This window comes from Triturus cristatus, chromosome 8 (assembly GCF_964204655.1).
Source record: "Triturus cristatus chromosome 8, aTriCri1.1, whole genome shotgun sequence".
In the NCBI taxonomy this organism is placed as follows: Eukaryota; Metazoa; Chordata; class Amphibia; order Caudata; family Salamandridae; genus Triturus; species Triturus cristatus.
In genome coordinates this window covers 739,107,127-739,129,050 of record NC_140591.1, presented here as the reverse complement: position 1 = coordinate 739,129,050, position 21,924 = coordinate 739,107,127, and the positions used below count along the sequence as shown (strand labels likewise).

Genomic DNA, 21,924 nt, shown 5'->3' with positions numbered 1-21,924 from the left:
GCGTTTCAAAACCAACATCAATTTTTTCTTTGCAGTAGTGGATAATTCTTTGCTAGAGTCTCATGCTTCAGCCCTGCCCAGTCTGAGCTAATACCAAACATCTGGTCTTGCATGGCATGTACGAGCGTTCAGCTAGGGATGTCGGGCAGGTTGCATGAAAGAAATCTAAAGCCAGAGGCCCATGGAATAGCCAGTTCGGAGCAGTTTCATTACAGAAAAATCAACTGTAGGTATCTGTTTCTGTAGTGTAGTGGTTATCACGTTCGCCTCACACGCGAAAGGTCCCCGGTTCGAAACCGGGCAGAAACAGTTGTTATATTGTGTTGGCTACAATGTTGATAGGTGCCGTTTTGCCATGGAATTGTCCAAGCCCTGAAGATTATTTCATGCAATCTCGTTCCAAGAAAGGGAATTCTCTCAAAACACTAAAGTAATCGGCGTGTGGATGTATCTGTTGGTTCTCAGACCTTGCTTTCAAAAGAGCCCTGCAATCGGTTCACTGCTCACCTAGAACAAGCATTAACATGGAGAATTGTTGGCACCAACAGGAATCTTATTTTAGTGGAGTGTTTCTGGCTTTGAGTGCAGAGGCCCTCGGCTCAATTCCAAGATGATCCTTCTCAAGGTGATGATACAAATGCATTGTCACCTTTACGTTTAATGTCAGAATCATTTATTTCCAGTTGGTGGTGTAAGAATGTTTGCAACAGTATGGCGATTTTTCCTAGCCATGCATGAATGAAAGCATATCACTCGCCTTTAGGTGTTTTTCTAATACATTGATATTTGCATCTTCCTTCCTAGCCTGCATGTTTGACTATCTTACAGGCTGCATGTAATAAGTATCACATCAGGGCCCTTCTTCTACTCAATTCACAACTGTTCTATCACGACATAGATAAGAAAGCTGCATCTGCTTTTGTTGTGTAGTGGTAATCAGGTTTACCTGACGTGTGAAAGCCCCATGCTTTGAAAGTACACAGTAACAAAGAAACCGATGACTTTTATAAAAAGGTGTCATGTGTGTCTCTTACTTTGCACAAAAAGTGCCAGAGATGACTTCATTTGCAGTCACTTGAAAAGTAGGGATTCTCCAATAAATGGTAAATGGTTGAAACAAATCTGAAGAAATGCATGACATACCTGTGTGTGTGTGTGTACGCATGTATGTATATATAGGGAGAGAGAGAGCGTCAATATAAACAGACTTTATTTCAATCAAGCTGTCTTTTCTATCCTTCAGGAGCAGAATGTTCTGATCATCAGCGCTCCAGAATGTAGTGTTTTCTTGGCAAGCATCACATATTGTGATGTGTTAGCTAAAAGTTCCATATCCTAGAGACTGATATATTCCTCTGTACTTGTACCTTGGGGATTCATCAAAACCTGGCATCATAAGCAGCTTTCTACTGCCACAGACTGGACAGCGAAACAATTTAAAATATCCCAGAAAAAGAAAATAAGCATGCTTAATCAGAGCTTTCTGGACAGGAAGGACATTTGAGCAAGTGAGGAATAAGCACTGCTTTTGTTAATTTGCATAGGCAGAATAGAGACTTCTGGGAAAAGGCCGAAATTACAGTCACAGAAAATGGCTGCATCTATAGAGAACGCTAAGAAGTGTTGGCAGCTTTTCCTCTGACCCTGGCCACTTTTACAAGCAATCCTATGATAGTGAGCAGGACCCACCCTAAAAAGGAAGGGGCATCCACTTGGACCCTTTCCACCTTTTCTAAATCTCGCCTGATCGAGCCTGATTGAGCACTGATTGAGCAGATAAGCACATGTCATTCTCATTTCAGAAAGGTATTGGTTAGCTTGCTGCTAGCAGCTCAGTTATGTTATGATGTTAGAGGCTATGCAAGGAATGCTTTAGTCCAGCGATATGCAGTTTTTATTGCGCCTTGCATTCAGCAGGAAGATCTTTAGCTTGAATCTGTGGCCTAGGTATTCACCTTGGTATTTCTTTTGGCACAAAGTGAAGGAGTATTTGAGAGAAAATGCACAATGTGTTTCTTATGTTGTTATGAACAACTTGTTACTCTTTCTCATTAAGCTTCAGCCACTGCAGAAATATATAAATAAGGGCTGACTTCCTGTAAGACGTGTCCAAAGCTGGGACGGAATAAAAGGAGACACTTGTAAATGATAGTGCTATCGTTTGAGAAAGGGTAAGTTGAGACTGACTTTCATGCGTATTCACAGACCAAGCATCATAAAGATACCAGCATGATCTTCATTGCGGGCTTAGAGCCGGTATTAGCTTTTGAGAGGTAAGAGGATTTTGAGGGCTCGTTGGTCTAGGGGTATGATTCTCGCTTTGGGTGCGAGAGGTCCCGGGTTCAAATCCCGGACGAGCCCTTTTCTTGGTACTCTTTTCAAGTTGTTTTGAAGTTTGCGTTTCAAAACCAACATCAATTTTTTCTTTGCAGTAGTGGATAATTCTTTGCTAGAGTCTCATGCTTCAGCCCTGCCCAGTCTGAGCTAATACCAAACATCTGGTCTTGCATGGCATGTACGAGCGTTCAGCTAGGGATGTCGGGCAGGTTGCATGAAAGAAATCTAAAGCCAGAGGCCCATGGAATAGCCAGTTCGGAGCAGTTTCATTACAGAAAAATCAACTGTAGGTATCTGTTTCTGTAGTGTAGTGGTTATCACGTTTGCCTCACACGCGAAAGGTCCCCGGTTTGAAACCGGGCAGAAACAGTTGTTATATTGTGTTGGCTACAATGTTGATAGGTGCCGTTTTGCCATGGAATTGTCCAAGCCCTGAAGATTATTTCATGCAATCTCGTTCCAAGAAAGGGAATTCTCTCAAAACACTAAAGTAATCGGCGTGTGGATGTATCTGTTGGTTCTCAGACCTTGCTTTCAAAAGAGCCCTGCAATCGGTTCACTGCTCTCCTAGAACAAGCATTAACATGGAGAATTGTTGGCACCAACAGGAATCTTATTTTAGTGGAGTGTTTCTGGCTTTGAGTGCAGAGGCCCTCGGCTCAATTCCAAGATGATCCTTCTCAAGGTGATGATACAAATGCATTGTCACCTTTACGTTTAATGTCAGAATCATTTATTTCCAGTTGGTGGTGTAAGAATGTTTGCAACAGTATGGCGATTTTTCCTAGCCATGCATGAATGAAAGCATATCACTCGCCTTTAGGTGTTTTTCTAATACATTGATATTTGCATCTTCCTTCTCAGCCTGCATGTTTGACTATCTTACAGGCTGCATGTAATAAGTATCACATCAGGGCCCTTCTTCTACTCAATTCACAACTGTTCTATCACGACATAGATAAGAAAGCTGCATCTGCTTTTGTTGTGTAGTGGTAATCAGGTTTACCTGACGTGTGAAAGCCCCATGCTTTGAAAGTACACAGTAACAAAGAAACCGATGACTTTTATAAAAAGGTGTCATGTGTGTCTCTTACTTTGCACAAAAAGTGCCAGAGATGACTTCATTTGCAGTCACTTGAAAAGTAGGGATTCTCCAATAAATGGTAAATGGTTGAAACAAATCTGAAGAAATGCATGACATACCTGTGTGTGTGTGTGTACGCATGTATGTATATATAGGGAGAGAGAGAGCGTCAATATAAACAGACTTTATTTCAATCAAGCTGTCTTTTCTATCCTTCAGGAGCAGAATGTTCTGATCATCAGCGCTCCAGAATGTAGTGTTTTCTTGGCAAGCATCACATATTGTGATGTGTTAGCTAAAAGTTCCATATCCTAGAGACTGATATATTCCTCTGTACTTGTACCTTGGGGATTCATCAAAACCTGGCATCATAAGCAGCTTTCTACTGCCACAGACTGGACAGCGAAACAATTTAAAATATCCCAGAAAAAGAAAATAAGCATGCTTAATCAGAGCTTTCTGGACAGGAAGGACATTTGAGCAAGTGAGGAATAAGCACTGCTTTTGTTAATTTGCATAGGCAGAATAGAGACTTCTGGGAAAAGGCCGAAATTACAGTCACAGAAAATGGCTGCATCTATAGAGAACGCTAAGAAGTGTTGGCAGCTTTTCCTCTGACCCTGGCCACTTTTACAAGCAATCCTATGATAGTCAGCAGGACCCACCCTAAAAAGGAAGGGGCATCCACTTGGACCCTTTCCACCTTTTCTAAATCTCGCCTGATCGAGCACTGATTGAGCAGATAAGCACATGTCATTCTCATTTCAGAAAGGTATTGGTTAGCTTGCTGCTAGCAGCTCAGTTATGTTATGATGTTAGAGGCTATGCAAGGAATGCTTTAGTCCAGCGATATGCAGTTTTTATTGCGCCTTGCATTCAGCAGGAGGATCTTTAGCTTGAATCTGTGGCCTAGGTATTCACCTTGGTATTTTTTTTGGCACAAAGTGAAGGAGTATTTGAGAGAAAATGCACAATGTGTTTCTTATGTTGTTATGAACAACTTGTTACTCTTTCTCATTAAGCTTCAGCCACTGCAGAAATATATAAATAAGGGCTGACTTCCTGTAAGACGTGTCCAAAGCTGGGACGGAATAAAAGGAGACACTTGTAAATGATAGTGCTATCGTTTGAGAAAGGGTAAGTTGAGACTGACTTTCATGCGTATTCACAGACCAAGCATCATAAAGATACCAGCATGATCTTCATTGCGGGCTTAGAGCCGGTATTAGCTTTTGAGAGGTAAGAGGATTTTGAGGGCTCGTTGGTCTAGGGGTATGATTCTCGCTTTGGGTGCGAGAGGTCCCGAGTTCAAATCCCGGACGAGCCCTTTTCTTGGTACTCTTTTCAAGTTGTTTTGAAGTTTGCGTTTCAAAACCAACATCAATTTTTTCTTTGCAGTAGTGGATAATTCTTTGCTAGAGTCTCATGCTTCAGCCCTGCCCAGTCTGAGCTAATACCAAACATCTGGTCTTGCATGGCATGTACGAGCGTTCAGCTAGGGATGTCGGGCAGGTTGCATGAAAGAAATCTAAAGCCAGAGGCCCATGGAATAGCCAGTTCGGAGCAGTTTCATTACAGAAAAATCAACTGTAGGTATCTGTTTCTGTAGTGTAGTGGTTATCACGTTCGCCTCACACGCGAAAGGTCCCCGGTTCGAAACCGGGCAGAAACAGTTGTTATATTGTGTTGGCTACAATGTTGATAGGTGCCGTTTTGCCATGGAATTGTCCAAGCCCTGAAGATTATTTCATGCAATCTTGTTCCAAGAAAGGGAATTCTCTCAAAACACTAAAGTAATCGGCGTGTGGATGTATCTGTTGGTTCTCAGACCTTGCTTTCAAAAGAGCCCTGCAATCGGTTCACTGCTCACCTAGAACAAGCATTAACATGGAGAATTGTTGGCACCAACAGGAATCTTATTTTAGTGGAGTGTTTCTGGCTTTGAGTGCAGAGGCCCTCGGCTCAATTCCAAGATGATCCTTCTCAAGGTGATGATACAAATGCATTGTCACCTTTACGTTTAATGTCAGAATCATTTATTTCCAGTTGGTGGTGTAAGAATGTTTGCAACAGTATGGCGATTTTTCCTAGCCATGCATGAATGAAAGCATATCACTCGCCTTTAGGTGTTTTTCTAATACATTGATATTTGCATCTTCCTTCCTAGCCTGCATGTTTGACTATCTTACAGGCTGCATGTAATAAGTATCACATCAGGGCCCTTCTTCTACTCAATTCACAACTGTTCTATCACGACATAGATAAGAAAGCTGCATCTGCTTTTGTTGTGTAGTGGTAATCAGGTTTACCTGACGTGTGAAAGCCCCATGCTTTGAAAGTACACAGTAACAAAGAAACCGATGACTTTTATAAAAAGGTGTCATGTGTGTCTCTTACTTTGCACAAAAAGTGCCAGAGATGACTTCATTTGCAGTCACTTGAAAAGTAGGGATTCTCCAATAAATGGTAAATGGTTGAAACAAATCTGAAGAAATGCATGACATACCTGTGTGTGTGTGTGTACGCATGTATGTATATATAGGGAGAGAGAGAGCGTCAATATAAACAGACTTTATTTCAATCAAGCTGTCTTTTCTATCCTTCAGGAGCAGAATGTTCTGATCATCAGCGCTCCAGAATGTAGTGTTTTCTTGGCAAGCATCACATATTGTGATGTGTTAGCTAAAAGTTCCATATCCTAGAGACTGATATATTCCTCTGTACTTGTACCTTGGGGATTCATCAAAACCTGGCATCATAAGCAGCTTTCTACTGCCACAGACTGGACAGCGAAACAATTTAAAATATCCCAGAAAAAGAAAATAAGCATGCTTAATCAGAGCTTTCTGGACAGGAAGGACATTTGAGCAAGTGAGGAATAAGCACTGCTTTTGTTAATTTGCATAGGCAGAATAGAGACTTCTGGGAAAAGGCCGAAATTACAGTCACAGAAAATGGCTGCATCTATAGAGAACGCTAAGAAGTGTTGGCAGCTTTTCCTCTGACCCTGGCCACTTTTACAAGCAATCCTATGATAGTCAGCAGGACCCACCCTAAAAAGGAAGGGGCATCCACTTGGACCCTTTCCACCTTTTCTAAATCTCGCCTGATCGAGCCTGATTGAGCACTGATTGAGCAGATAAGCACATGTCATTCTCATTTCAGAAAGGTATTGGTTAGCTTGCTGCTAGCAGCTCAGTTATGTTATGATGTTAGAGGCTATGCAAGGAATGCTTTAGTCCAGCGATATGCAGTTTTTATTGCGCCTTGCATTCAGCAGGAAGATCTTTAGCTTGAATCTGTGGCCTAGGTATTCACCTTGGTATTTCTTTTGGCACAAAGTGAAGGAGTATTTGAGAGAAAATGCACAATGTGTTTCTTATGTTGTTATGAACAACTTGTTACTCTTTCTCATTAAGCTTCAGCCACTGAAGAAATATATAAATAAGGGCTGACTTCCTGTAAGACGTGTCCAAAGCTGGGACGGAATAAAAGGAGACACTTGTAAATGATAGTGCTATCGTTTGAGAAAGGGTAAGTTGAGACTGACTTTCATGCGTATTCACAGACCAAGCATCATAAAGATACCAGCATGATCTTCATTGCGGGCTTAGAGCCGGTATTAGCTTTTGAGAGGTAAGAGGATTTTGAGGGCTCGTTGGTCTAGGGGTATGATTCTCGCTTTGGGTGCGAGAGGTCCCGGGTTCAAATCCCGGACGAGCCCTTTTCTTGGTACTCTTTTCAAGTTGTTTTGAAGTTTGCGTTTCAAAACCAACATCAATTTTTTCTTTGCAGTAGTGGATAATTCTTTGCTAGAGTCTCATGCTTCAGCCCTGCCCAGTCTGAGCTAATACCAAACATCTGGTCTTGCATGGCATGTACGAGCGTTCAGCTAGGGATGTCGGGCAGGTTGCATGAAAGAAATCTAAAGCCAGAGGCCCATGGAATAGCCAGTTCGGAGCAGTTTCATTACAGAAAAATCAACTGTAGGTATCTGTTTCTGTAGTGTAGTGGTTATCACGTTTGCCTCACACGCGAAAGGTCCCCGGTTCGAAACCGGGCAGAAACAGTTGTTATATTGTGTTGGCTACAATGTTGATAGGTGCCGTTTTGCCATGGAATTGTCCAAGCCCTGAAGATTATTTCATGCAATCTCGTTCCAAGAAAGGGAATTCTCTCAAAACACTAAAGTAATCGGCGTGTGGATGTATCTGTTGGTTCTCAGACCTTGCTTTCAAAAGAGCCCTGCAATCGGTTCACTGCTCACCTAGAACAAGCATTAACATGGAGAATTGTTGGCACCAACAGGAATCTTATTTTAGTGGAGTGTTTCTGGCTTTGAGTGCAGAGGCCCTCGGCTCAATTCCAAGATGATCCTTCTCAAGGTGATGATACAAATGCATTGTCACCTTTACGTTTAATGTCAGAATCATTTATTTCCAGTTGGTGGTGTAAGAATGTTTGCAACAGTATGGCGATTTTTCCTAGCCATGCATGAATGAAAGCATATCACTCGCCTTTAGGTGTTTTTCTAATACATTGATATTTGCATCTTCCTTCCTAGCCTGCATGTTTGACTATCTTACAGGCTGCATGTAATAAGTATCACATCAGGGCCCTTCTTCTACTCAATTCACAACTGTTCTATCACGACATAGATAAGAAAGCTGCATCTGCTTTTGTTGTGTAGTGGTAATCAGGTTTACCTGACGTGTGAAAGCCCCATGCTTTGAAAGTACACAGTAACAAAGAAACCGATGACTTTTATAAAAAGGTGTCATGTGTGTCTCTTACTTTGCACAAAAAGTGCCAGAGATGACTTCATTTGCAGTCACTTGAAAAGTAGGGATTCTCCAATAAATGGTAAATGGTTGAAACAAATCTGAAGAAATGCATGACATACCTGTGTGTGTGTGTGTACGCATGTATGTATATATAGGGAGAGAGAGCATCAATATAAACAGACTTTATTTCAATCAAGCTGTCTTTTCTATCCTTCAGGAGCAGAATGTTCTGATCATCAGCGCTCCAGAATGTAGTGTTTTCTTGGCAAGCATCACATATTGTGATGTTTTAGCTAAAAGTTCCATATCCTAGAGACTGATATATTCCTCTGTACTTGTACCTTGGGGATTCATCAAAACCTGGCATCATAAGCAGCTTTCTACTGCCACAGACTGGACAGCGAAACAATTTAAAATATCCCAGAAAAAGAAAATAAGCATGCTTAATCAGAGCTTTCTGGACAGGAAGGACATTTGAGCAAGTGAGGAATAAGCACTGCTTTTGTTAATTTGCATAGGCAGAATAGAGACTTCTGGGAAAAGGCCGAAATTACAGTCACAGAAAATGGCTGCATCTATAGAGAACGCTAAGAAGTGTTGGCAGCTTTTCCTCTGACCCTGGCCACTTTTACAAGCAATCCTATGATAGTCAGCAGGACCCACCCTAAAAAGGAAGGGGCATCCACTTGGACCCTTTCCACCTTTTCTAAATCTCGCCTGATCGAGCCTGATCGAGCAGATAAGCACATGTCATTCTCATTTCAGAAAGGTATTGGTTAGCTTGCTGCTAGCAGCTCAGTTATGTTATGATGTTAGAGGCTATGCAAGGAATGCTTTAGTCCAGCGATATGCAGTTTTTATTGCGCCTTGCATTCAGCAGGAAGATCTTTAGCTTGAATCTGTGGCCTAGGTATTCACCTTGGTATTTCTTTTGGCACAAAGTGAAGGAGTATTTGAGAGAAAATGCACAATGTGTTTCTTATGTTGTTATGAACAACTTGTTACTCTTTCTCATTAAGCTTCAGCCACTGAAGAAATATATAAATAAGGGCTGACTTCCTGTAAGACGTGTCCAAAGCTGGGACGGAATAAAAGGAGACACTTGTAAATGATAGTGCTATCGTTTGAGAAAGGGTAAGTTGAGACTGACTTTCATGCGTATTCACAGACCAAGCATCATAAAGATACCAGCATGATCTTCATTGCGGGCTTAGAGCCGGTATTAGCTTTTGAGAGGTGAGAGGATTTTGAGGGCTCGTTGGTCTAGGGGTATGATTCTCGCTTTGGGTGCGAGAGGTCCCGGGTTCAAATCCCGGACGAGCCCTTTTCTTGGTACTCTTTTCAAGTTGTTTTGAAGTTTGCGTTTCAAAACCAACATCAATTTTTTCTTTGCAGTAGTGGATAATTCTTTGCTAGAGTCTCATGCTTCAGCCCTGCCCAGTCTGAGCTAATACCAAACATCTGGTCTTGCATGGCATGTACGAGCGTTCAGCTAGGGATGTCGGGCAGGTTGCATGAAAGAAATCTAAAGCCAGAGGCCCATGGAATAGCCAGTTCGGAGCAGTTTCATTACAGAAAAATCAACTGTAGGTATCTGTTTCTGTAGTGTAGTGGTTATCACGTTTGCCTCACACGCGAAAGGTCCCCGGTTCGAAACCGGGCAGAAACAGTTGTTATATTGTGTTGGCTACAATGTTGATAGGTGCCGTTTTGCCATGGAATTGTCCAAGCCCTGAAGATTATTTCATGCAATCTCGTTCCAAGAAAGGGAATTCTCTCAAAACACTAAAGTAATCGGCGTGTGGATGTATCTGTTGGTTCTCAGACCTTGCTTTCAAAAGAGCCCTGCAATCGGTTCACTGCTCACCTAGAACAAGCATTAACATGGAGAATTGTTGGCACCAACAGGAATCTTATTTTAGTGGAGTGTTTCTGGCTTTGAGTGCAGAGGCCCTCGGCTCAATTCCAAGATGATCCTTCTCAAGGTGATGATACAAATGCATTGTCACCTTTACGTTTAATGTCAGAATCATTTATTTCCAGTTGGTGGTGTAAGAATGTTTGCAACAGTATGGCGATTTTTCCTAGCCATGCATGAATGAAAGCATATCACTCGCCTTTAGGTGTTTTTCTAATACATTGATATTTGCATCTTCCTTCCTAGCCTGCATGTTTGACTATCTTACAGGCTGCATGTAATAAGTATCACATCAGGGCCCTTCTTCTACTCAATTCACAACTGTTCTATCACGACATAGATAAGAAAGCTGCATCTGCTTTTGTTGTGTAGTGGTAATCAGGTTTACCTGACGTGTGAAAGCCCCATGCTTTGAAAGTACACAGTAACAAAGAAACCGATGACTTTTATAAAAAGGTGTCATGTGTGTCTCTTACTTTGCACAAAAAGTGCCAGAGATGACTTCATTTGCAGTCACTTGAAAAGTAGGGATTCTCCAATAAATGGTAAATGGTTGAAACAAATCTGAAGAAATGCATGACATACCTGTGTGTGTGTGTGTACGCATGTATGTATATATAGGGAGAGAGAGAGCATCAATATAAACAGACTTTATTTCAATCAAGCTGTCTTTTCTATCCTTCAGGAGCAGAATGTTCTGATCATCAGCGCTCCAGAATGTAGTGTTTTCTTGGCAAGCATCACATATTGTGATGTTTTAGCTAAAAGTTCCATATCCTAGAGACTGATATATTCCTCTGTACTTGTACCTTGGGGATTCATCAAAACCTGGCATCATAAGCAGCTTTCTACTGCCACAGACTGGACAGCGAAACAATTTAAAATATCCCAGAAAAAGAAAATAAGCATGCTTAATCAGAGCTTTCTGGACAGGAAGGACATTTGAGCAAGTGAGGAATAAGCACTGCTTTTGTTAATTTGCATAGGCAGAATAGAGACTTCTGGGAAAAGGCCGAAATTACAGTCACAGAAAATGGCTGCATCTATAGAGAACGCTAAGAAGTGTTGGCAGCTTTTCCTCTGACCCTGGCCACTTTTACAAGCAATCCTATGATAGTCAGCAGGACCCACCCTAAAAAGGAAGGGGCATCCACTTGGACCCTTTCCACCTTTTCTAAATCTCGCCTGATCGAGCCTGATCGAGCAGATAAGCACATGTCATTCTCATTTCAGAAAGGTATTGGTTAGCTTGCTGCTAGCAGCTCAGTTATGTTATGATGTTAGAGGCTATGCAAGGAATGCTTTAGTCCAGCGATATGCAGTTTTTATTGCGCCTTGCATTCAGCAGGAAGATCTTTAGCTTGAATCTGTGGCCTAGGTATTCACCTTGGTATTTTTTTTGGCACAAAGTGAAGGAGTATTTGAGAGAAAATGCACAATGTGTTTCTTATGTTGTTATGAACAACTTGTTACTCTTTCTCATTAAGCTTCAGCCACTGCAGAAATATATAAATAAGGGCTGACTTCCTGTAAGACGTGTCCAAAGCTGGGACGGAATAAAAGGAGACACTTGTAAATGATAGTGCTATCGTTTGAGAAAGGGTAAGTTGAGACTGACTTTCATGCGTATTCACAGACCAAGCATCATAAAGATACCAGCATGATCTTCATTGCGGGCTTAGAGCCGGTATTAGCTTTTGAGAGGTAAGAGGATTTTGAGGGCTCGTTGGTCTAGGGGTATGATTCTCGCTTTGGGTGCGAGAGGTCCCGGGTTCAAATCCCGGACGAGCCCTTTTCTTGGTACTCTTTTCAAGTTGTTTTGAAGTTTGCGTTTCAAAACCAACATCAATTTTTTCTTTGCAGTAGTGGATAATTCTTTGCTAGAGTCTCATGCTTCAGCCCTGCCCAGTCTGAGCTAATACCAAACATCTGGTCTTGCATGGCATGTACGAGCGTTCAGCTAGGGATGTCGGGCAGGTTGCATGAAAGAAATCTAAAGCCAGAGGCCCATGGAATAGCCAGTTCGGAGCAGTTTCATTACAGAAAAATCAACTGTAGGTATCTGTTTCTGTAGTGTAGTGGTTATCACGTTTGCCTCACACGCGAAAGGTCCCCGGTTCGAAACCGGGCAGAAACAGTTGTTATATTGTGTTGGCTACAATGTTGATAGGTGCCGTTTTGCCATGGAATTGTCCAAGCCCTGAAGATTATTTCATGCAATCTCGTTCCAAGAAAGGGAATTCTCTCAAAACACTAAAGTAATCGGCGTGTGGATGTATCTGTTGGTTCTCAGACCTTGCTTTCAAAAGAGCCCTGCAATCGGTTCACTGCTCACCTAGAACAAGCATTAACATGGAGAATTGTTGGCACCAACAGGAATCTTATTTTAGTGGAGTGTTTCTGGCTTTGAGTGCAGAGGCCCTCGGCTCAATTCCAAGATGATCCTTCTCAAGGTGATGATACAAATGCATTGTCACCTTTACGTTTAATGTCAGAATCATTTATTTCCAGTTGGTGGTGTAAGAATGTTTGCAACAGTATGGCGATTTTTCCTAGCCATGCATGAATGAAAGCATATCACTCGCCTTTAGGTGTTTTTCTAATACATTGATATTTGCATCTTCCTTCCTAGCCTGCATGTTTGACTATCTTACAGGCTGCATGTAATAAGTATCACATCAGGGCCCTTCTTCTACTCAATTCACAACTGTTCTATCACGACATAGATAAGAAAGCTGCATCTGCTTTTGTTGTGTAGTGGTAATCAGGTTTACCTGACGTGTGAAAGCCCCATGCTTTGAAAGTACACAGTAACAAAGAAACCGATGACTTTTATAAAAAGGTGTCATGTGTGTCTCTTACTTTGCACAAAAAGTGCCAGAGATGACTTCATTTGCAGTCACTTGAAAAGTAGGGATTCTCCAATAAATGGTAAATGGTTGAAACAAATCTGAAGAAATGCATGACATACCTGTGTGTGTGTGTGTACGCATGTATGTATATATAGGGAGAGAGAGAGCATCAATATAAACAGACTTTATTTCAATCAAGCTGTCTTTTCTATCCTTCAGGAGCAGAATGTTCTGATCATCAGCGCTCCAGAATGTAGTGTTTTCTTGGCAAGCATCACATATTGTGATGTTTTAGCTAAAAGTTCCATATCCTAGAGACTGATATATTCCTCTGTACTTGTACCTTGGGGATTCATCAAAACCTGGCATCATAAGCAGCTTTCTACTGCCACAGACTGGACAGCGAAACAATTTAAAATATCCCAGAAAAAGAAAATAAGCATGCTTAATCAGAGCTTTCTGGACAGGAAGGACATTTGAGCAAGTGAGGAATAAGCACTGCTTTTGTTAATTTGCATAGGCAGAATAGAGACTTCTGGGAAAAGGCCGAAATTACAGTCACAGAAAATGGCTGCATCTATAGAGAACGCTAAGAAGTGTTGGCAGCTTTTCCTCTGACCCTGGCCACTTTTACAAGCAATCCTATGATAGTCAGCAGGACCCACCCTAAAAAGGAAGGGGCATCCACTTGGACCCTTTCCACCTTTTCTAAATTTCGCCTGATCGAGCCTGATCGAGCCCTGATCGAGCAGATAAGCACATGTCATTCTCATTTCAGAAAGGTATTGGTTAGCTTGCTGCTAGCAGCTCAGTTATGTTATGATGTTAGAGGCTATGCAAGGAATGCTTTAGTCCAGCGATATGCAGTTTTTATTGCGCCTTGCATTCAGCAGGAAGATCTTTAGCTTGAATCTGTGGCCTAGGTATTCACCTTGGTATTTTTTTTGGCACAAAGTGAAGGAGTATTTGAGAGAAAATGCACAATGTGTTTCTTATGTTGTTATGAACAACTTGTTACTCTTTCTCATTAAGCTTCAGCCACTGCAGAAATATATAAATAAGGGCTGACTTCCTGTAAGACGTGTCCAAAGCTGGGACGGAATAAAAGGAGACACTTGTAAATGATAGTGCTATCGTTTGAGAAAGGGTAAGTTGAGACTGACTTTCATGCGTATTCACAGACCAAGCATCATAAAGATACCAGCATGATCTTCATTGCGGGCTTAGAGCCGGTATTAGCTTTTGAGAGGTAAGAGGATTTTGAGGGCTCGTTGGTCTAGGGGTATGATTCTCGCTTTGGGTGCGAGAGGTCCCGGGTTCAAATCCCGGACGAGCCCTTTTCTTGGTACTCTTTTCAAGTTGTTTTGAAGTTTGCGTTTCAAAACCAACATCAATTTTTTCTTTGCAGTAGTGGATAATTCTTTGCTAGAGTCTCATGCTTCAGCCCTGCCCAGTCTGAGCTAATACCAAACATCTGGTCTTGCATGGCATGTACGAGCGTTCAGCTAGGGATGTCGGGCAGGTTGCATGAAAGAAATCTAAAGCCAGAGGCCCATGGAATAGCCAGTTCGGAGCAGTTTCATTACAGAAAAATCAACTGTAGGTATCTGTTTCTGTAGTGTAGTGGTTATCACGTTCGCCTCACATGCGAAAGGTCCCCGGTTCGAAACCGGGCAGAAACAGTTGTTATATTGTGTTGGCTACAATGTTGATAGGTGCCGTTTTGCCATGGAATTGTCCAAGCCCTGAAGATTATTTCATGCAATCTCGTTCCAAGAAAGGGAATTCTCTCAAAACACTAAAGTAATCGGCGTGTGGATGTATCTGTTGGTTCTCAGACATTGCTTTCAAAAGAGCCCTGCAATCGGTTCACTGCTCACCTAGAACAAGCATTAACATGGAGAATTGTTGGCACCAACAGGAATCTTATTTTAGTGGAGTGTTTCTGGCTTTGAGTGCAGAGGCCCTCGGCTCAATTCCAAGATGATCCTTCTCAGGGTGATGATACAAATGCATTGTCACCTTTACGTTTAATGTCAGAATCATTTATTTCCAGTTGGTGGTGTAAGAATGTTTGCAACAGTATGGCGATTTTTCCTAGCCATGCATGAATGAAAGCATATCACTCGCCTTTAGGTGTTTTTCTAATACATTGATATTTGCATCTTCCTTCCTAGCCTGCATGTTTGACTATCTTACAGGCTGCATGTAATAAGTATCACATCAGGGCCCTTCTTCTACTCAATTCACAACTGTTCTATCACGACATAGATAAGAAAGCTGCATCTGCTTTTGTTGTGTAGTGGTAATCAGGTTTACCTGACGTGTGAAAGCCCCATGCTTTGAAAGTACACAGTAACAAAGAAACCGATGACTTTTATAAAAAGGTGTCATGTGTGTCTCTTACTTTGCACAAAAAGTGCCAGAGATGACTTCATTTGCAGTCACTTGAAAAGTAGGGATTCTCCAATAAATGGTAAATGGTTGAAACAAATCTGAAGAAATGCATGACATACCTGTGTGTGTGTGTGTGTATGCATGTATGTATATATGGGGAGAGAGAGAGCGTCAATATAAACAGACTTTATTTCAATCAAGCTGTCTTTTCTATCCTTCAGGAGCAGAATGTTCTGATCATCAGCGCTCCAGAATGTAGTGTTTTCTTGGCAAGCATCACATATTGTGATGTGTTAGCTAAAAGTTCCATATCCTAGAGACTGATATATTCCTCTGTACTTGTACCTTGGGGATTCATCAAAACCTGGCATCATAAGCAGCTTTCTACTGCCACAGACTGGACAGCGAAACAATTTAAAATATCCCAGAAAAAGAAAATAAGCATGCTTAATCAGAGCTTTCTGGACAGGAAGGACATTTGAGCAAGTGAGGAATAAGCACTGCTTTTGTTAATTTGCATAGGCAGAATAGAGACTTCTGGGAAAAGGCCGAAATTACAGTCACAGAAAATGGCTGCATCTATAGAGAACGCTAAGAAGTGTTGGCAGCTTTTCCTCTGACCCTGGCCACTTTTACAAGCAATCCTATGATAGTCAGCAGGACCCACCCTAAAAAGGAAGGGGCATCCACTTGGACCCTTTCCACCTTTTCTAAATCTCGCCTGATCGAGCCCTGATCGAGCCGATAAGCACATGTCATTCTCATTTCAGAAAGGTATTGGTTAGCTTGCTGCTAGCAGCTCAGTTATGTTATGATGTTAGAGGCTATGCAAGGAATGCTTTAGTCCAGCGATATGCAGTTTTTATTGCGCCTTGCATTCAGCAGGAAGATCTTTAGCTTGAATCTGTGGCCTAGGTATTCACCTTGGTATTTCTTTTGGCACAAAGTGAAGGAGTATTTAAGAGAAAATGCACAATGTGTTTCTTATGTTGTTATGAACAACTTGTTACTCTTTCTCATTAAGCTTCAGCCACTGAAGAAATATATAAATAAGGGCTGACTTCCTGTAAGACGTGTCCAAAGCTGGGACGGAATAAAAGGAGACACTTGTAAATGATAGTGCTATCGTTTGAGAAAGGGTAAGTTGAGACTGACTTTCATGCGTATTCACAGACCAAGCATCATAAAGATACCAGCATGATCTTCATTGCGGGCTTAGAGCCGGTATTAGCTTTTGAGAGGTAAGAGGATTTTGAGGGCTCGTTGGTCTAGGGGTATGATTCTCGCTTTGGGTGCGAGAGGTCCCGGGTTCAAATCCCGGACGAGCCCTTTTCTTGGTACTCTTTTCAAGTTGTTTTGAAGTTTGCGTTTCAAAACCAACATCAATTTTTTCTTTGCAGTAGTGGATAATTCTTTGCTAGAGTCTCATGCTTCAGCCCTGCCCAGTCTGAGCTAATACCAAACATCTGGTCTTGCATGGCATGTACGAGCGTTCAGCTAGGGATGTCGGGCAGGTTGCATGAAAGAAATCTAAAGCCAGAGGCCCATGGAATAGCCAGTTCGGAGCAGTTTCATTACAGAAAAATCAACTGTAGGTATCTGTTTCTGTAGTGTAGTGGTTATCACGTTTGCCTCACACGCGAAAGGTCCCCGGTTCGAAACCGGGCAGAAACAGTTGTTATATTGTGTTGGCTACAATGTTGATAGGTGCCGTTTTGCCATGGAATTGTCCAAGCCCTGAAGATTATTTCATGCAATCTCGTTCCAAGAAAGGGAATTCTCTCAAAACACTAAAGTAATCGGCGTGTGGATGTATCTGTTGGTTCTCAGACCTTGCTTTCAAAAGAGCCCTGCAATCGGTTCACTGCTCACCTAGAACAAGCATTAACATGGAGAATTGTTGGCACCAACAGGAATCTTATTTTAGTGGAGTGTTTCTGGCTTTGAGTGCAGAGGCCCTCGGCTCAATTCCAAGATGATCCTTCTCAAGGTGATGATACAAATGCATTGTCACCTTTACGTTTAATGTCAGAATCATTTATTTCCAGTTGGTGGTGTAAGAATGTTTGCAACAGTATGGCGATTTTTCCTAGCCATGCATGAATGAAAGCATATCACTCGCCTTTAGGTGTTTTTCTAATACATTGATATTTGCATCTTCCTTCCTAGCCTGCATGTTTGACTATCTTACAGGCTGCATGTAATAAGTATCACATCAGGGCCCTTCTTCTACTCAATTCACAACTGTTCTATCACGACATAGATAAGAAAGCTGCATCTGCTTTTGTTGTGTAGTGGTAATCAGGTTTACCTGACGTGTGAAAGCCCCATGCTTTGAAAGTACACAGTAACAAAGAAACCGATGACTTTTATAAAAAGGTGTCATGTGTGTCTCTTACTTTGCACAAAAAGTGCCAGAGATGACTTCATTTGCAGTCACTTGAAAAGTAGGGATTCTCCAATGAATGGTAAATGGTTGAAACAAATCTGAAGAAATGCATGACATACCTGTGTGTGTGTGTGTACGCATGTATGTATATATAGGGAGAGAGAGAGCGTCAATATAAACAGACTTTATTTCAATCAAGCTGTCTTTTCTATCCTTCAGGAGCAGAATGTTCTGATCATCAGCGCTCCAGAATGTAGTGTTTTCTTGGCAAGCATCACATATTGTGATGTTTTAGCTAAAAGTTCCATATCCTAGAGACTGATATATTCCTCTGTACTTGTACCTTGGGGATTCATCAAAACCTGGCATCATAAGCAGCTTTCTACTGCCACAGACTGGACAGCGAAACAATTTAAAATATCCCAGAAAAAGAAAATAAGCATGCTTAATCAGAGCTTTCTGGACAGGAAGGACATTTGAGCAAGTGAGGAATAAGCACTGCTTTTGTTAATTTGCATAGGCAGAATAGAGACTTCTGGGAAAAGGCCGAAATTACAGTCACAGAAAATGGCTGCATCTATAGAGAACGCTAAGAAGTGTTGGCAGCTTTTCCTCTGACCCTGGCCACTTTTACAAGCAATCCTATGATAGTCAGCAGGACCCACCCTAAAAAGGAAGGGGCATCCACTTGGACCCTTTCCACCTTTTCTAAATCTCGCCTGATCGAGCCTCATTGAGCACTGATTGAGCAGATAAGCACATGTCATTCTCATTTCAGAAAGGTATTGGTTAGTTTGCTGCTAGCAGCTCAGTTATGTTATGATGTTAGAGGCTATGCAAGGAATGCTTTAGTCCAGCGATATGCAGTTTTTATTGCGCCTTGCATTCAGCAGGAAGATCTTTAGCTTGAATCTGTGGCCTAGGTATTCACCTTGGTATTTCTTTTGGCACAAAGTGAAGGAGTATTTAAGAGAAAATGCACAATGTGTTTCTTATGTTGTTATGAACAACTTGTTACTCTTTCTCATTAGGCTTCAGCCACTGAAGAAATATATAAATAAGGGCTGACTTCCTGTAAGACGTGTCCAAAGCTGGGACGGAATAAAAGGAGACACTTGTAAATGATAGTGCTATCGTTTGAGAAAGGGTAAGTTGAGACTGACTTTCATGCGTATTCACAGACCAAGCATCATAAAGATACCAGCATGATCTTCATTGCGGGCTTAGAGCCGGTATTAGCTTTTGAGAGGTAAGAGGATTTTGAGGGCTCGTTGGTCTAGGGGTATGATTCTCGCTTTGAGTGCGAGAGGTCCCGGGTTCAAATCCCGGACGAGCCCTTTTCTTGGTACTCTTTTCAAGTTGTTTTGAAGTTTGCGTTTCAAAACCAACATAAATTTTTTCTTTGCAGTAGTGGATAATTCTTTGCTAGAGTCTCATGCTTCAGCCCTGCCCAGTCTGAGCTAATACCAAACATCTGGTCTTGCATGGCATGTACGAGCGTTCAGCTAGGGATGTCGGGCAGGTTGCATGAAAGAAATCTAAAGCCAGAGGCCCATGGAATAGCCAGTTCGGAGCAGTTTCATTACAGAAAAATCAACTGTAGGTATCTGTTTCTGTAGTGTAGTGGTTATCACGTTCGCCTCACACGCGAAAGGTCCCCGGTTCGAAACCGGGCAGAAACAGTTGTTATATTGTGTTGGCTACAATGTTGATAGGTGCCGTTTTGCCATGGAATTGTCCAAGCCCTGAAGATTATTTCATGCAATCTCGTTCCAAGAAAGGGAATTCTCTCAAAACACTAAAGTAATCGGCGTGTGGATGTATCTGTTGGTTCTCAGACCTTGCTTTCAAAAGAGCCATGCAATCGGTTCACTGCTCACCTAGAACAAGCATTAACATGGAGAATTGTTGGCACCAACAGGAATCTTATTTTAGTGGAGTGTTTCTGGCTTTGAGTGCAGAGGCCCTCGGCTCAATTCCAAGATGATCCTTCTCAAGGTGATGATACAAATGCATTGTCACCTTTACGTTTAATGTCAGAATCATTTATTTCCAGTTGGTGGTGTAAGAATGTTTGCAACAGTATGGCGATTTTTCCTAGCCATGCATGAATGAAAGCATATCACTCGCCTTTAGGTGTTTTTCTAATACATTGATATTTGCATCTTCCTTCTTAGCCTGCATGTTTGACTATCTTACAGGCTGCATGTAATAAGTATCACATCAGGGCCCTTCTTCTACTCAATTCACAACTGTTCTATCACGACATAGATAAGAAAGCTGCATCTGCTTTTGTTGTGTAGTGGTAATCAGGTTTACCTGACGTGTGAAAGCCCCATGCTTTGAAAGTACACAGTAACAAAGAAACCGATGACTTTTATAAAAAGGTGTCATGTGTGTCTCTTACTTTGCACAAAAAGTGCCAGAGATGACTTCATTTGCAATCACTTGAAAAGTAGGGATTCTCCAATAAATGGTAAATGGTTGAAACAAATCTGAAGAAATGCATGACATACCTGTGTGTGTGTGTGTACGCATGTATGTATATATAGGGAGAGAGAGAGCGTCAATATAAACAGACTTTATTTCAATCAAGCTGTCTTTTCTATCCTTCAGGAGCAGAATGTTCTGATCATCAGCGCTCCAGAATGTAGTGTTTTCTTGGCAAGCATCACATATTGTGATGTGTTAGCTAAAAGTTCCATATCCTAGAGACTGATATATTCCTCTGTACTTGTACCTTGGGGATTCATCAAAACCTGGCATCATAAGCACCTTTCTACTGCCACAGACTGGACAGCGAAACAATTTAAAATATCCCAGAAAAAGAAAATAAGCATGCTTAATCAGAGCTTTCTGGACAGGAAGGACATTTGAGCAAGTGAGGAATAAGCACTGCTTTTGTTAATTTGCATAGGCAGAATAGAGACTTCTGGGAAAAGGCCGAAATTACAGTCACAGAAAATGGCTGCATCTATAGAGAACGCTAAGAAGTGTTGGCAGCTTTTCCTCTGACCCTGACCACTTTTACAAGCAATCCTATGATAGTCAGCAGGACCCACCCTAAAAAGGAAGGGGCATCCACTTGGACCCTTTCCACCTTTTCTAAATCTCGCCTGATTGAGCACTGATTGAGCAGATAAGCACATGTCATTCTCATTTCAGAAAGGTATTGGTTAGCTTGCTGCTAGCAGCTCAGTTATGTTATGATGTTAGAGGCTATGCAAGGAATGCTTTCGTCCAGCGATATGCAGTTTTTATTGCGCCTTGCATTCAGCAGGAAGATCTTTAGCTTGAATCTGTGACCTAGGTATTCACCTTGGTATTTCTTTTGGCACAAAGTGAAGGAGTATTTGAGAGAAAATGCACAATGTGTTTCTTATGTTGTTATGAACAACTTGTTACTCTTTCTCATTAAGCTTCAGCCACTGCAGAAATATATAAATAAGGGCTGACTTCCTGTAAGACGTGTCCAAAGCTGGGACGGAATAAAAGGAGACACTTGTAAATGATAGTGCTATCGTTTGAGAAAGGGTAAGTTGAGACTGACTTTCATGCGTATTCACAGACCAAGCATCATAAAGATACCAGCATGATCTTCATTGCGGGCTTAGAGCCGGTATTAGCTTTTGAGAGGTAAGAGGATTTTGAGGGCTCGTTGGTCTAGGGGTATGATTCTCGCTTTGGGTGCGAGAGGTCCCGGGTTCAAATCCCGGACGAGCCCTTTTCTTGGTACTCTTTTCAAGTTGTTTTGAAGTTTGCGTTTCAAAACCAACATCAATTTTTTCTTTGCAGTAGTGGATAATTCTTTGCTAGAGTCTCATGCTTTAGCCCTGCCCAGTCTGAGCTAATACCAAACATCTGGTCTTGCATGGCATGTACGAGCGTTCAGCTAGGGATGTCGGGCAGGTTGCATGAAAGAAATCTAAAGCCAGAGGCCCATGGAATAGCCAGTTCGGAGCAGTTTCATTACAGAAAAATCAACTGTAGGTATCTGTTTCTGTAGTGTAGTGGTTATCACGTTTGCCTCACACGCGAAAGGTCCCCGGTTTGAAACCGGGCAGAAACAGTTGTTATATTGTGTTGGCTACAATGTTGATAGGTGCCGTTTTGCCATGGAATTGTCCAAGCCCTGAAGATTATTTCATGCAATCTCGTTCCAA

General features: G+C 41.8%; 12 non-coding genes across 12 annotated transcripts; all 12 read left to right on the top strand.

The window, feature by feature from the left end:
* Positions 1-236: 236 nt before the first annotated feature.
* TRNAV-CAC (transfer RNA valine (anticodon CAC)) lies at positions 237-309 on the top strand. Its single transcript has one exon. It is a non-coding gene; the product is annotated as a tRNA-Val (tRNA).
* A 1,980-nt stretch (positions 310-2,289) lies between these two features.
* Positions 2,290-2,361, top strand: TRNAP-UGG (transfer RNA proline (anticodon UGG)). The gene has a single exon. It is a non-coding gene; the product is annotated as a tRNA-Pro (tRNA).
* A 2,659-nt stretch (positions 2,362-5,020) lies between these two features.
* TRNAV-CAC (transfer RNA valine (anticodon CAC)) lies at positions 5,021-5,093 on the top strand. The gene has a single exon. It is a non-coding gene; the product is annotated as a tRNA-Val (tRNA).
* A 1,980-nt stretch (positions 5,094-7,073) lies between these two features.
* Positions 7,074-7,145, top strand: TRNAP-UGG (transfer RNA proline (anticodon UGG)). Its single transcript has one exon. It is a non-coding gene; the product is annotated as a tRNA-Pro (tRNA).
* A 2,312-nt stretch (positions 7,146-9,457) lies between these two features.
* On the top strand, positions 9,458-9,529 carry TRNAP-UGG (transfer RNA proline (anticodon UGG)). The gene has a single exon. It is a non-coding gene; the product is annotated as a tRNA-Pro (tRNA).
* Positions 9,530-11,843: 2,314 nt separating this feature from the next.
* On the top strand, positions 11,844-11,915 carry TRNAP-UGG (transfer RNA proline (anticodon UGG)). The gene has a single exon. It is a non-coding gene; the product is annotated as a tRNA-Pro (tRNA).
* A 2,325-nt stretch (positions 11,916-14,240) lies between these two features.
* On the top strand, positions 14,241-14,312 carry TRNAP-UGG (transfer RNA proline (anticodon UGG)). Its single transcript has one exon. It is a non-coding gene; the product is annotated as a tRNA-Pro (tRNA).
* A 272-nt stretch (positions 14,313-14,584) lies between these two features.
* Positions 14,585-14,657, top strand: TRNAV-CAC (transfer RNA valine (anticodon CAC)). The gene has a single exon. It is a non-coding gene; the product is annotated as a tRNA-Val (tRNA).
* Positions 14,658-16,629: 1,972 nt separating this feature from the next.
* Positions 16,630-16,701, top strand: TRNAP-UGG (transfer RNA proline (anticodon UGG)). The gene has a single exon. It is a non-coding gene; the product is annotated as a tRNA-Pro (tRNA).
* A 2,325-nt stretch (positions 16,702-19,026) lies between these two features.
* On the top strand, positions 19,027-19,098 carry TRNAS-UGA (transfer RNA serine (anticodon UGA)). The gene has a single exon. It is a non-coding gene; the product is annotated as a tRNA-Ser (tRNA).
* A 272-nt stretch (positions 19,099-19,370) lies between these two features.
* TRNAV-CAC (transfer RNA valine (anticodon CAC)) lies at positions 19,371-19,443 on the top strand. Its single transcript has one exon. It is a non-coding gene; the product is annotated as a tRNA-Val (tRNA).
* Positions 19,444-21,413: 1,970 nt separating this feature from the next.
* On the top strand, positions 21,414-21,485 carry TRNAP-UGG (transfer RNA proline (anticodon UGG)). The gene has a single exon. It is a non-coding gene; the product is annotated as a tRNA-Pro (tRNA).
* The last annotated feature ends 439 nt before the right edge of the window (positions 21,486-21,924 follow it).